This window comes from Neodiprion pinetum, chromosome 2, assembly GCF_021155775.2.
Source record: "Neodiprion pinetum isolate iyNeoPine1 chromosome 2, iyNeoPine1.2, whole genome shotgun sequence".
Taxonomy (NCBI): Eukaryota; Metazoa; Arthropoda; class Insecta; order Hymenoptera; family Diprionidae; genus Neodiprion; species Neodiprion pinetum.
The window spans coordinates 23388607-23404409 of record NC_060233.1 but is presented as its reverse complement, the minus strand read 5'-3'; the positions used below and the strand labels follow the sequence as shown (position 1 = coordinate 23404409).

General features: G+C 36.8%; 1 protein-coding gene across 1 annotated transcript in view; it reads right to left on the bottom strand.

The window, feature by feature from the left end:
* Nucleotides 1-14060, bottom strand: part of LOC124212784 (ornithine decarboxylase-like) — a 93991-nt gene extending 79931 nt beyond the window's left edge. Inside the window, exon 1 of the mRNA XM_046613231.2 lies at nt 13766-14060. The gene's annotated coding sequence lies outside the window, so the exon portion shown is untranslated. The remainder of the gene's footprint in view (nt 1-13765) is intronic.
* Nucleotides 14061-15803: the final 1743 nt, after the last annotated feature.

Sequence of the window (15803 nt, the reverse complement as noted above, 5' to 3'; positions counted from 1 at the left end):
GGTCAGTCTTGTTCAAATGTCCAATTAAATACGACAGAGGAAGATTCATGTGATTTTGATGAAGAGATAACTGGTTCATCTGCATTTGAAGAATTGATGAACATCCAGCAAGAGGAAGGGGAAGAAGAAGAAGAAATCGAACAAGACATGACTGTTGAAGTAGACGTTGAAGAGTATGAATCAGATTAAAATATGAAAAAAATCAAAATTACAATTAAAGTCAATATCCAATATCAATATCAATATTCATTATGCATTTAAAAAAGTATTGTCCCTGAAAATTACATTATAATAGTTCGTGGAATAGGCTTACTGGGGAAACCACGTAAAAAAAAAAACGCGTCGAGTACACTACCTCACAGGTGGCGTGGAAATGTGTGCATATCATGTATAACGTGACTCTTACAATCGCGACATCTCAGAAATGGTGACTCTCGGAAAAAAAATTATAAGCACCATTTTTGTCGATAATTTTAGGATCCACAACTTTAGTCTGAGGTACTTGTTCAATAAAACTCACCGTTTTCGACAAAAATTCAAAAAACCTCAAATTTTGACCTTTGACCCCGAATAACTTTTGTAGCGCACATGGGATTAATGGGGACTTTTGAAACTTTCTTTCTCATGGTGAACCCAAGCTCTCCACAAAAATTCAGCTTTCCCCCAATTTTGGCTATTTCAAATGTCTAGATTGACCGGGCTACATGTCCTACACACGACGAGTAGTCTGACCAGCGAACAGCAACAGTCGATAAAAGGGCCGGGGGACCCTTCAACAGTCCACTGCAAGGGTTTGCAGGTGGCATTATCGACAAGCAGGGGTGGGCCCAACCAAATAATCCCAATCAGTGAACCATCACAGTCGATGTAGGGGCCGGGGGACTTATCGACTGCCCCCTGCAAACAGCCAGCTGAAACGGGTCAGAAGTTGGCGCCATCACCAAGCAGGGGAGGGCCTAACCAAGTAGTCGACGATCAGGAGGTTACGAACCCCTCGTCGCCTGCAGACGAGCAGCTCAGTGCGCCTGCTTTGTCACACCCTGGGCCAGGCATTGATGAGGATACATTGAGAATGCTTGGAAAGGACCACGAGTCGACGACTCAAACGTGGGGGTTTTACACCTGCAATCAGCAGCGAGATGGTCCAACTGGATTTCAGAAGTACTGAAAAAACAGGTCAATGAAGATCTGCTACAAACATATCCTCGAGCTGGCAATTGCCTCTTAGAGGCGCAAACTTTGAATCCCAAGGTTGCGGTTACTATGAACGACGCATCCTTAAAGCGGGACAAGTTTGCTTCTAAAATACAGAGCCTTACGGGCTCAGCGATGCTTGAGATAGCCCTGGGCTTGGCTATCTCTCTGATTCTGGATGAGAACGGCGAAGAAGGATTGGACAAGAATCAGCTATTGGAATACCTGTGTGACTCAGGTATATTATGGGCTGAATCACATCACCAGGAGGCTTTGTCAAGAAAATCTTTTATTCTTCCTGGAATGGAGAAAAACATCAGAGAAATTTTAGAAAAAAGTAAATCAGATAGATTTCTGTTCGGAGAAAATCTATCTGATAAAATCAAGTCGACAAAGTCTATGGAAAAAATAGCTGCTGACTTCAAACAGAAGACGACTTTCAAAAAAGTTTCGCTGAAACCATCCAATCAGTTAAATTGGAGACCCCCACCCTCACGGTACCTGGGACAGAGGGGTGTGGGTAACAGGAAATCCTCGACCATCAAATTCTCCAGGAACAAAATATCGACGAAACTAAAACTGGGCTAGAAACCCTCGACCTCACAAGCCCAGGACAAAACATCTTTTCACAGGAAGGAACACCAACTGAAGACTTAGAGATAAATAAGAGGGCGGGAAGGTTGAAATTCTTTCTCGACAAATGGAAATTGATTACCAATAGTACATTTGTTTTAAACTGTATCGAGTAATACAAAATTAACTTTACCAAACCTGTACACCAGGGTTGAAAACCTCCGAATGCGAAATTTGGCTCTCTCAAGGAGCTACAGGAATATCAAACTGTTATCAACAGGTGAAAGATATAGGCGCTATAGTCCCGTGCAGTTATGAGGAAGGACTATTTGTTTCATCATATTTTCTAGTCGACAAGCCAGATGGCGGTAAGAGATTCTTTTTAAACCTGAAGAGGTTGAATGAGTTTATGGCTGCAGAACACTTCAAGTTAGAAGATGTTAAAATGGCATCAAAATTGGTCACAGAGGGAGACTACATGGCTCATATAGACCTTAAGGATGCCTATTTTTCAATCCCTATGCATCGAAAACGCCGTAAATACCTTAGATTCCAGTTTGGAAATCACTTATATGAATTTGTTTGCCTAGCATTTGACTTGTCCACAGCACCTTTCGTATTTACTAAAGTTCTAAAGCCAGTAGTAAATTTAATACGTACAAAAGGTTATGTATCGGTTATCTATCTGGATGACATCTTATGTATAGGTCGAAATTTTGAATCATGCAAATCAAATGTGGTTTATATAATAAGCTATTTGCAAGCACTTGGATTTATTGTTAACGAAAAGAAAAGTAAGCTGTCTCCCAGCAACAGATGTCAGTTTTTGGGGTTCATCCTGGACTCCAGAAATTTCACCCCGGAGTTACCAGAGTCCAAAAGACATGAGATTCGGAACATGATTGAGGAACTCAGCAACACAAAATCTTGCAAGATAAGGAATTTCGCCCAATTTATAGGTAATCTGATAGCGGCCTGCCCAGCTATCAAATATTGTTGGCTGTACACTAAGCTTTTTGAAAGACAAAAATTTCTAGCATTATTAGTTAATGACAACAATTATGAGGCTCATATGAACTTGCCTCAGATTCTACAAGAGGATTCCACGTGGTGGAAATAAAATATTGTGTCGTCTTCTAACCCCTTTAATGCACATATGTTCGTGAGAATGATCTACTCAGATGCATCGCAGTCGGGATGGGGCGCTTTCTATAACGGAGAAGGGTCCCATGGACTGTGGTCAGCTGAGGAGAAAGCGTGTCATATCAATTATCTGGAGTTGCTCGCTATCTTTTTAGCCTTAAAAACATTTGCTCCTGACCTAAATAGCTGCGAGGTTTTCCTGCGGGTAGACAATACGACGGCAATCTCCTACGTGAATCGTATAGGTGGAATTCAATATCCACGTCTGAATAATCTTGCAAAAAAGATCTGGCAATGGTGCGAACTGCGGAGTCTTCGAATATTCGCATCATACATCCCTTCGAAGGAGAACGTCGAGGCAGACAGGGAATCAAGGCTCAATAATATAGACACTGAATGGGCACTCGGAGAGACAGCCTTTGAACAAATTAATGAACGTTTTGGATAGTCAGCGATAGACCTTTTCGCTTCTAGGGTTAATAATAAATACAAGGTTTTTTGCTCATGGTTCAAAGATCCCGAAGGATCTTTCGTTGACGCGTTTACATTAAACTGGTCTACATATCGTTTCTACGCATTCCCTCCGTTCTCTCTTATACCAAGAGTTCTGTAAAAAATAATAAAATAAAGCCTGTGGTATTGTGGTCTCCCCGTTTTGGACCTCACAGCCTTGGTTCCCCAGGTTCTACTCCCCCCTTTTGGAAGAATCATTGATATTACAACCGTCCAGGTACTTATTATTATCGCCTTGCAGATCAATCCAATATCCTCTGGTCAACAAACTATCATTGATTGTCGGCAAGTTATCAGGACAGCATTTACAAAGAGGAAAATCTCGATTCCTGCAGCAGAAACACTGATGGCTTCCTTATCCAAAGCAACTGTAAGGCAATACTCAGGCCCAATTAAGAGCTGGTGGCAATATTGTAAAACAAGGAAGATCGATCCTTATTATTTTAAGGAAACAGATTGGTTGGAATTTCTTTCGAACAAATTCCAGACAGGAGCATCTTACGGTTCCTTGAACTCCATGACAGCTGCAATATCTCTGATAGCGAAAGAAAATTTTCCATGAAATATAATCCTGAAGAGATTCTTCAGAGAAGTATACAAATGCCGTCCGTCGAAACCTAGATACAACAGAACGTGGGACCCGACTATAGTTTTAGATTACCTATCTAAATTGTACCCACTAGAAACTCTAAAACTATCAGAATTGACTGGTAAGCTAGTTACCCTATTGGCTCTCGGCGCGGCTCACAGACTCCAAATGCTATCGCTCATCAAAATCAGCAATATTAAAAGACTATCTGATGGCCTGGAGGTAGAGATTATGGACCTTATGAAAACTTCCAGAGCAGGAGTTAAACAACCTGTTCTGAAACTTCCCTTCTTCTCAGAAAAACCTCATTTCCGTATAGCCAGTACAGTAGGGAGATATTTGGAAGTAACCAAAGACTTGAGAAAAGACTGTGACGAGTTATTAATCACATAAGAAACCGTACAAAAAGGCCTCTATGCAAACAATTAGCCGGTGGATAAAAACTGTTCTAACGCAGAGCGGGGTAAACGAGGAATTTACAGCCTATTGTACTCGGCCCGCGTCGACCTCGCCCGCCTTACGAAAGGGCGTAGATATTAATGTAATTAAAGAGACAGCTGGTTGGTCGAAATTCTCGCAAGTATTTGCAACATTTTATAACCGACCCTTAAAAGAAACCGGAAGAACGTTTGCGGAGGCTGTGTTCTTATAAAAATGTTGCTTCATTAATGCCAAACTATTACTATTAGTATATTAGTAATAATCAAAGTTATAAAGCTATTGTTACTTAAGCCACAAATCGACTATATGTATGGTCGAAATATATGTACGATATATATACACACACATATATATGAGGTATTCCATGCCAACTGAGAGGTCATTTTCCCTGACCCCCGCCAATTTGCTTCATTATTTTTTTAAAAAAGAATGATTGGGACGAAAAATCTGAAAAAAATGGTGAGTGCTTTTTTTAGGTTGCAGAATCATATAAAAAATAATTAAGCTAATTTATAATTTGTATACATACAAAATAAGAAAAATTATTTCTCTAAAAAAATATTTGAAAAATACAAAAAATCAATTCTCCACACTGAACTACGGCTCAAAATGTTTGTTTTGGGACCCAGAAATTATGTGAATTTTTGTAAAAAATAACATTTTTTTTTAGGACCATAAAAGGGCTTGTAACATTTTTTAAAAAAGAATGTTTGGAACGAAAAATCTGAAAAAAATGGTGAGTGCTTTTTTAGGTTGTAGAATCATATAAAAAATAATGAAGCAAATTGGCGGGGGTCAGGAAAAATGTCCTCTCAGTTGGCATGGAATACCTCATATATATATAGATATATAGAGAGAGATATATATGAAAAAAGGGGTATTTTCAGATTGTATTTCAAAAGATTATAAAATAAAAGAGAACTCTAAACATCTACGTTTCATAATTCTGAGAACGAGACCAGATATAATTGATAGATCAAACGAGCTTACTATTATATATCAATGGTGTAACGTAAGGGTATAAATGATTACTCACAACACAGCGGGATGATATTTAACGTATGGATTTATTATGTATAAGGATACGGCTATGCAACGAGCATGCCGGAGTACATATGTGCTTGTCGGAGCCATGCACACAACTGACTCGCTCTCTGAACGTGAGAGTAGAGGCGCTACGGTATCACACATACATATGCAACTAGGAATGTATATCAATACATTACAACTTTCCCTCTTGTTTAATAAGAAGCCTCGGAGAGCGTCGTGGCATTGGTTTTATTAATTGATCTGAGTGTCGTTTATGCATCTCACCCGAGTCTGCTTGTACAGTATAGGTTTGCGGCGCAGTTTGCTTAACTATTTTACCATGAACTCTCTTCTCGTCTCTTACCCCGTGCGCATCCATATAAACATTATCGCCAACCTCGAGTATAACATTGCGATTACCGGCTCTCGCTAATATTTGACGCCTTTGTTGGCATTCCACATAATCAGATGCACTTGGCTTTAAGGTATCGAATTTGTTTCTTATCTCGCGGTTGTACATTATACTCGCCGGGCTTCTACCTGTAGTTATGTGTGGGTAATTTCTGTAATCAAATAAGAATAGATTTGTGGCATATTCTACACTCTTACCCCCTTTTACTATTTTTTTTACCTTATCTTTGAAGGTTTGTATAAAGTTTTCTGCCGCACCGTTTGTGGCTGGGTGGTACGGAGGCGAAAAGGAGTGTCGAACATTATTTAGTTTTAAAAATGTTAAGAATTCTAGACTTCTGAATGGAGGCCCTCCGTCTGTTACAACGTGCATAGGCAATCCAAATCTAACAAAAAGATTTTTGAATTCTTTTATGACTCTTTTCGCATCCGTATTGTTTTTACAATTTATTATTTCTGGCCATTTGCTACTCGCATCTATTACAATCAAATACGTATCATTTCCAAATTTGGCAAAATCACAATGTATTCGTCCCCACACTTTGGTAGGCCACGGCCAAGGTGTGAGTGGCATTTTATTTGGTGCTTTACGTTCGATTAAACACGTTTTACAATTATTTGCAATATTCTCTATTTCGGCGTCTATACCTGGCCAGTACACATACGAGCGGGCAAACATTTTCATTTTCACCATTCCAAAATGTGTGGCGTGAAGCTCGTTTAAGATAGTAGAACGCATTGACTCAGGAATGCACGCGCGTATTCCCCAAAACAGACAACCCTTTTCTACTGTAAGTTCAAATCTAATTTTATAATATTGTTTTTCTCTATCCGATAAGTCATCAAAATAAGGCCATTCTCTTGTTACATATCGTATTACATTTTTTAGAACCTCATCTTTTTTGCTTTCAGATTCTAGCATCTTGCTATCAAAAGCTGTTGCTGAATCTTCAAAAAAGTTTATATACAGTGGATCTTGATTACACATAATTGAAATATCTATAGGGTCCTCAATCGGTAGACGCGATAGCGCATCTGCATTTGCATTATTTTCAGACTTTACGTGCTCAATTCGATACTTAAATCCGGAAAGGAAATACGCGTACCTTTGTAATCTATTGTCTGCCGTTTGAGGTAATCCCTTCCTAGGCCCTAATATTAGCTCTAACGGTTTATTATCAGTGCGGAGAGTTATCACTCTGCCAAATATAAATTGGTAGAATTTTTTAAAACCGAAGACAATAGCCATCGCTTCTTTGTCAATTATGTTACGTTTTAGTTCCTTGATTGCAATTCTTTTAGAAGCGTAAGCTATTGGCCTTTCTGACTTATCTTTATAACGGTGCGATAAAATCGCGGATAACCCATAGTCTGACGCGTCGCATGCTAATATTATCTCTTCAGATGGGTCATAGTGTGCTAAAAAACTTTGTGCACTTAATTCAGTTTTTAGCCATATGAATGCATTTTCACATGCATCATCCCATTCTAGCTTTTTCTTACTCAGTAAGTCATACAAGGGTGCTAATTTTGTCGATCTATTCTCTAAGAATCGAGCGTAAAAATTTACAAGACCTAAAAAGGAAGCTAGTTGCTTATCATTTTTAGGGCGCGGGGCTTCAACCATTGCTTTTACTTTTGAATCGGATTTGTGTAATCCATCTTTGTCTATTGTAAAACCCAAAACCTCTATTTTATTTTTTAAAATGTTACATTTGAATTTATTTAATCGTAAGTTACAATCGTCTAATCTTTCACATGTTTTTAAAAGACTATCATCATGCTCTTCTCTATTTTTACCTGATATGTAAATATTATCTAGGTAAGCGATAACGCCTTTTATACCGCGTAGAATTTCGTCCATTTTGCGTTGCACATCTGCTGGTTGTTGTGAGACCCCCTCTGGTATTTTTGTATATCTAAATAACCCTTTATGTGTTGTAATAGTTAATAATTCCGCGGAGCTAGCATCTACAGGAAATTGCATGTACTGATGTTTCATATCAAGTTCCGAGTAAAATTTGCCACCTTGCAATTCTGCAAAAATTTCATCTATGGTATGCAGCGGATATTTATCAATTACTATGTGAGGGTTTAGTGTAAGTTTAAAGTCACCGCATATACGGATAACATCTCTCGATTTTGGTACCGGAACAATTGGTGTAGCCCACTCTGAAAATTCTACTGGAACAATATGTCCTAACCTTTCTAGTCTTTTCAATTCAATTTCAATAAGATGTTTTAAGGCATATGCTACGTGCCTACATTTTAGCGCAATAGGTTTTGTGTTTTCTTTTATGTGAATCTTTATAAAACTTTTGTTATATACACCCGGCGTGTCGCTAAATAATCTTTCAAATTTTGTTGTTATATAATCATACAAGTTATCTATTTTATATAATTGACATTTGTCTGAAGTTGGTAAATTAAGAGGCCACACTCCAAATTCTTTTAGCCACAATCGACCTATTAATGCCGGTCCCGGCCCAGGTAAAACAAAACAATTTAAAGTTTTCTCTACGTTATTAAATACTATTTTTACATCGATTAATTCGCCTAGTGGCTTTTGTGGTTGACCGCAATACGCTTTCAATTCACTTGTTGTATTATGTAATTTCAAGTTTGAAAAATATTGATCATAAATTCTTTTTGAAATAACAGTAGCGTAAGTGCCCGAATCAACTTCAAAATAAACATTGATGCCGTTTACATTTAATAATATAAACATAGGGGTTGCTTCAACATTTTGTTTACTTGTATGTTTATATAATGCATTACTCTCATTACTCTTAACCTTAGCACAATTGTAAGCGTCATTTTCTAATTTTGGATTTGCATTTACATTAACATGCGGTACATCGTCATTTACAATATTTGTTTTACAATCTACTATAGTTTCATATTCGTTATATTCAGTAAGATTCAATTTGAAAAAATCATATTCGCTTGACTCTTCGACTCGTTCATCATTTTCCGATTGCAGTAAGTTAACATTTGTATTTGTCGGAAATTTATTTCCCGTAAAACTACATACTTGGGCTAAATGCCCTTTTACATTACACTGATGGCACACCAAATCACGATATCTGCACTCCTCACGCGTGTGATTTCCCTTGCCGCAACAAGAGCACTTCACTACACTTGTTTTCTGCGTTGATCGTTGACCTTGCCATGCTTCGCTTGATGATCGTTGATTTCTGTGTTGTTGCTGCTGTCTTCCGTTGTAGTTATTTTTATATCCTTGGTTTCTTCCTTGATAACTGCTGCCTCGATGCTGCTGCCATGGTTGTCTAGCACCGCGTAATGCAAATACATCTGCTTTTGCATTTCTTGTATCTAATGCATTTTCTGAAGATGCGGCGTCTTTTTCTGCTGACTCTCGAGTGGTAGCAATTTCACATGCTATTTTAAATGTCAGAGATTTTTCTTCAAACAGTTTCACTCGGGTATTTCTATCTTTTATTCCGCAAACAAACTGGTCCTTCAGTGCATCATCCAGGTTACTAAAATTGCAATATAGCGATAGTTTTTTTAGGCGCGCTACGAAATCAGCAATAGTTTCGTTTTCTTTTTGACTGGCTTTGTGAAAAGTGCAGCGCTCCATTGTCTCTGATGGTTTTGGTTTAAGGTGGTCAGACATGAGTTTTATATTTTCGGCGAACGAAGTATCTTTTATTTTCTTTGGAGCCACGAGCTGTTTCAATAGTGCGTGTGCGTCGTCGCTTAAATGCGTAACCAAGTTTGCTATTTTAATCGACTCGTCCGTGATCTTTTTTGCGGTGAAAAAGAAATCTAATTTATCTTCAAACAGCTCCCAATCGTCGTCTAAGTTAAATTGAAAATGTGGATCGCCCATATCGCTATCTTTGTCTGAATCGACGTTGCTAGTGTCGTCGCTGCTGGACTTATCGTTTGCTACCTTTTCTTGTGTAGGTAACGTAGTTTTCTTAATTGGTTTTTTTGATTCCGACCCGTCTACTTGCGTTTGTGAGCTCGCTGCTTGCTCTGATGTTTCTTTCTTTTCACTTTTTTTTATTTCTGATCTAAGTAATTCACGCAACGTGTTATAATTTTCACCCTCTTCAAATGCTACACCTCTGTTTTGTAATTCTTGTATTATCTCTCCTTTGTTTAGATTTTGTATCCAGCCTGTTTTATTCGACATTAGTTTGCAACGTTGCTCCTTTGAATGTAATTTTATGAACTATTAGCCCCTTCCGACTAAATATAGTGACCGATTTATTTTCTTTTTTTAGAACAATTTTCACTGCGTAATACGCCTTTCCGTATTACGCTTAACTGCAAATCTTCAATTGCTTCCCGAACACGTGTTTGCCACTAACCTCAAAATAGTTTTTGAGCGCGTGGTAAAGGTTTATCTGTAATAGTACGCGGGATTCTTTTTCTCGTCGCCAGTTATTATATATCAATGGTGTAACGTAAGGGTATAAATGATTACTCACAACACAGCGGGATGATATTTAACGTATGGATTTATTATGTATAAGGATACGGCTATGCAACGAGCATGCCGGAGTACATATGTGCTTGTCGGAGCCATGCACACAACTGACTCGCTCTCTGAACGTGAGAGTAGAGGCGCTACGGTATCACACATACATATGCAACTAGGAATGTATATCAATACATTACACTTACCTGAAGTGAAGTACGATCTAAATTATATGCTGGTCTCGTTCGAGAGGATTACAACCCACCCCAAAGCTCTACCTAAAAACTGCTCCCCACCCCAAGGAAATATTAAGTAACAAACTGTCATTTCCTTATTTTATTATTTTATTATTTTAAACTTTAAAAATTATGAAGCATAGACGTAAGCAGATAGAGAGAGAGGGTATTCTCTCTTTTTACTCTGAACATGTGGTGGCATCGTAGTGGAACTAGCAATACTACGTTTTGTAATCCTCTCGGACGAGACCAGCATATAATTTAGATCGAACTTCAATTCAGGTAAGTTCGTTTGATCTATCAAATATCACTATGGTTGACTCTTAAGGTAGTACCGTGATAAATCACTTTTCTTACAATATCTTTCAATTTTTGAATACACATAATTTGAAGTGTCCTTTATACGTAGGAATTTTTTTTAATAGTCCTTGCGGTACTAAATTTTGCAATATTAGCGATCAAAAGTCGTACAATTTACATGTATTCCCTATCCCGACCGTAGTTAGAGTGAGCATTTTATTTAATAACAGCTATACTTTTCTTAGAATTTTTTTTAAAAACTGAGAATTATTAATTGAGGATATAACAAGTAATTTTTTTCAAAAAAAACATAAACAAGCAGTATTCATTTTTTTGTAAATAATTCTTAAAGTTTGTTGCTTTTAATGATTTTCAAACTTTCTCTCATAACCTGACCCGTGAGAAATAGTGACTTGGCAACGTTGCCCTACGCGGGAAGTTTAAAATGCCGTAAAGGCCCAACGAATTGAAATAAATGTCTAAATTTAATCGCGAAGTCATTGAGTATTATTTTCAGTCTCCAATTATAACTAACCTCAAATTGATTTCATAACAATACATTTCTCTACAACACCTGCTTGAGGGGCAAGAGATACTGAGGTAGAATGCAACGTTGCCAAGTCAGACAAAAGACGCAATGGGAAAATTTTTATACTTCTGCGCATGTGAGAGGAGGCACAAAGGTTTACTGTATCTCAACTACTTTTTACTTTAGTTATAATGTTTTATACAGGGGATATTTCTCTGGAAGTTGAGGACTGCTGCTATTACGGTACTACCTTAACTGCCTGACTTTGGTTGAATTTGATTATGTGTTGTTTCTCGTTAGTGAATGATCATTAGTTAGCTTAAAAATTCTCACAGTTTATCTTTGAGTCTTATTATCTTTTCTATATCTTCTCTGATTTGACTATAAGTTGCTTTATTATCGAATATCTGTGAGGAATTAATATCATAAGCGTACCGCGTGCGCGATCCTATACTGCTGCGCAGTATAACACGTCGTTCTTTGACTTTGGAATATTGCGCCGCACCGAATAACACCTTTCTTATTATTTCTCTTTTGGATAACCTACAGACTTAGATGTTTGTAATGGTGTTAGTATGAACATCTAAATCTGTAAGTTGTCAAAAGTTAAGTAAGTAAACAAAAAACATCCGATACAAAAATTCTTATAATCCTTGCTTAATTTAACTTTCTCTTCATAAATATTAATTTGTTTCAGTTATTTATAGATTTTGTTAAATGTAAACATACACCTAGCTAAGCTAAATATAATTAAATGACACATGTAATCCAAATCTATAACGTTGAGATGTACAAATCAATATTAATAAATTCAAATAGGTTTATATAAAACATTTAAAAAAAATAAGAGACAACATATGACATAAAAAATTATTGTTTATAGCGTGAAGATGGTCAGCAGGCAGCCCGACCGAAACGTTGTTATAAGAAATTAACGGTTCTACGTGACCTACTTCGAAGAATTACCTCACTTCATATGTTAATTAGTGATATCATTTTTATTGATTAGGACTGTATTAAATTATGTTGAACAAGGCTTCCTGCGAGAGAAATCATGGGCGCCCCTGTGCCACGTTTGGTTATCTCTCCGACATACATATTTTACACTAACTTCAGATGGGCGACTTACGTTCAACAGCGCCACCCTTATTTGCACCTAAAATCAGCTCACTTTTTATAACCCTAAAATATCTCTCCTTCTATACACTCCAGAATGAAGAGTGTTTTGATATGGAGAATTTTTTTTTATTGCCATCGAGATAGATCTTTTTGTTGCCATGGAACACAAATTTATTATAGAAAATTGAAAACAACTCTCATTCAAACCTGGTTTTACATTGCATAATGTTTAGAACACACGGCATTAGAAAGTTTGCTGGCGGAAAACGTTGCTACGTATCTGGCATATCTCGAAGAGAAATTCACGTAAACGAAGTATAAAATTGTGGTCGACGTCGCTACTAACTTTATGTCTTTTGCAGAGATTACAGCACATTCATTCAGATTTGACTTGATATGTGTAAAATCGATTACAGAAATTGCAATCAATTTCAATCAACAACTCTTAGTTATATTTTAAGGCGATGAGGTTTCGTTTATGTAAAGGTCAATGGTGTGTACATATTCATTACGACGTTTCGGTCGGACCTGGCCCACCACTTTCAGACAGTTCAAGTTCGAATAAAAAAATCCCAATTTCGTTATTTGAGAATCAATTTGGCGGAATTCAATAAGGAAGATACGACTACGTTCTGCTTCACCATTCTTTTCCGAACTTCAGTTAACACTTATGGATTGATATGCAAAGTATCTGTACATGCGTGTTTTGTACACATGTGTGAAATACATTTTTGCGGACAAAACTAGTGTGTGACAATTGGAGTGAAGATTGAAGTATTCGATTTCGTTGTCAGAGAGAAGAAAAGAGCAGATTCTACCGAAAAATGTAAGAATAGAGAGACACGCCAGGTTTTTTGGTAAAATCTACTTCGTAAAATGCAGAATTAACTTTAATATTATACATGGAGTTTGGCTAGCTACAGACACACACTTACTTATACATACATACGTACATTAGATTTACTTTAGATTCAGTAAAAACCAGTGTTTGGAGTGTAACATCTGCTAGATTTATAGTTAAAAATATAGTATTTCTTATCTACTCTTTTTCTTCTCTCCGTGTACACTGGACTGATTTTAAACCAAATATACGGTTACACATGGCAAGGAGACCGGTGGGAAAATTGCGATCAATATTCGAAAAATTAAAATATCGCTTCAGCCAATAGCTGACAAAAATCACACCACGAAAGTTTTTGAGGTTTTTCAGTAAAATTTGAAGTGCTTGCACTTACCGAAATAACGTGAATCAGGTCACAATCCAACCAACCCGTAATCTTGGCCGTCTCGAAACATACAATTTGCACTAAACTTAACAAACTGAAATTGATGAAATTTTGGTACGTGAAACGAAAAATAAAGATCTAGCGTTACGTTAGCTAGTCAAGAAAAGAGTTAGTCCGTCAAATCTCAACTGAGTGCCGATGTCATAAAAATATTTCTTATAGAGTAGGCAAGGAATGTGAGCGCGCAATATAAGTGGGAGCATCACAGATTCATAATCAGACAGAGAGCGTAAATACTAGGAATGGACATGTTTGTATGTTAGACGATTAAGCTGTAGCGCTCAAGACTATTCCTCTAATATATACGAGATCTTGGAGCAAGAAAAAAATATGTTGTAGAAAGGGATGGCTGTGTGGTATTCGATTATAGTAGTGGTGTACATGGACATGGTACAATCAGTCAAGCCATCATTTGAACAGGTGTCTTAGGTGCGCTGTCAAACGTGTTGTTAATTAATGCCACGAGGCTGAAGTTAATAACGTCAACATAACAAAACGTCAGAGGAAAAATCATTATTGTGTTGTTTTAGAATGACTTTCAAGGAGTGGTCTTTTCAATGAGAGTATATCTTGTTGATGATGGTTTACTAAATTTCAGATATTCCTAAAGGTGTGAAGTAACGATTTCTTCTAAATATGCATCGTTATAGTAATAGTGCTAACTTCATTCTGGTAGAATGAGGAAGGAATCGAGTTTCCTAAATATGAGTACTGTGACGATATTATAAATACAAAATTACCCGTGAAATTTTGCTTAGCACAGCAATCTCGATTCAGGCGTCAGGCGGGAGAAACGGCTTAGCATTTGAAAGAGTCTACGGAAAGACGCCCAACCAACCGGTTCATAATTCCCCGTCGTGATTGTTTAATAATTGTAAACGATAATTTAAATCAAAGTAACACATCGACCTCGACAGTAAACATCCGTACGAATCTTAACGTGTAAGTCAAAAATAAAAAACAAAGTTAAGTTACGAGATCCAAGGAATCAACAATTTTTACAAACTTCTTCGCATTACGGAATCGCCGCGAAGAAAACTCAAGACGACCGTGGATTCCAAATTTTATCAGAAGATTCGCAAATTCACATGGACAATTACACGACGGAGCTGCTGCCGAGTATTAAATCAAGGGATAAGTGATTTTTAATATATTTATGACTGACCAACTTTTTACCTCATCACTATAGACAATTTTATATCCTAGTGTGAATTCCGGCTTATTTTATCTTAATTTATTTGTGAATGTTTGGAATGAATGTGTAATTTTAATCGTTAGAACAATGGACAGGATTTAAAGAGTTTTTTGTATGTTATTTATATTTTAGTTATATTTCATCTACATTTTATTTATATTTCATTTATATTTAATTTTTTCCATTTATAGTCAATGTCATACTTACTATCGTACTCGTAATTTTTTTTTTTTTGTAAGCCTGTCCATTCACTTCATATTTTTTCTTTTATGTTGACAATAGACTCAAATTCTTTACCGTCCCCTTATTGACATATGTTTTTGACCTCCCACATTAATCAGAATATAGGCAAAAACAAAAATAAAAACATTTATTTACAGTACAATGTTTTGCTTTATATCACGATTTACTGAATCTCTGATAATTCTAAAGATGCAGAATAACAGTTTACCTTGAGAATTACATCAACGTTGCGAACTGTAACCTGATATGAGGCTGAAGTTACTAACTTTAACGTAACGATATATCAGGAGAAAAATCGTTATTGGGCAATTTGAGGATCACTTTCAAGGAGTTGACTGTTCAGAATTAGTTTATATTTTATAATGGTTTATTGAATTTCGGAAGGTCACAAGGTGCGACTTAGCGATCTTCCCCAAAGATGCATCGTTACAGTAACGTTACTAACTTCATCCTCATTTAAGTTAACCGGGGTGGTAAAATAAATTTACAAGGGCAGAAACTTTATATGCAAGATATGTATTAAATATAATGAAGAATTCTGCACGAAGA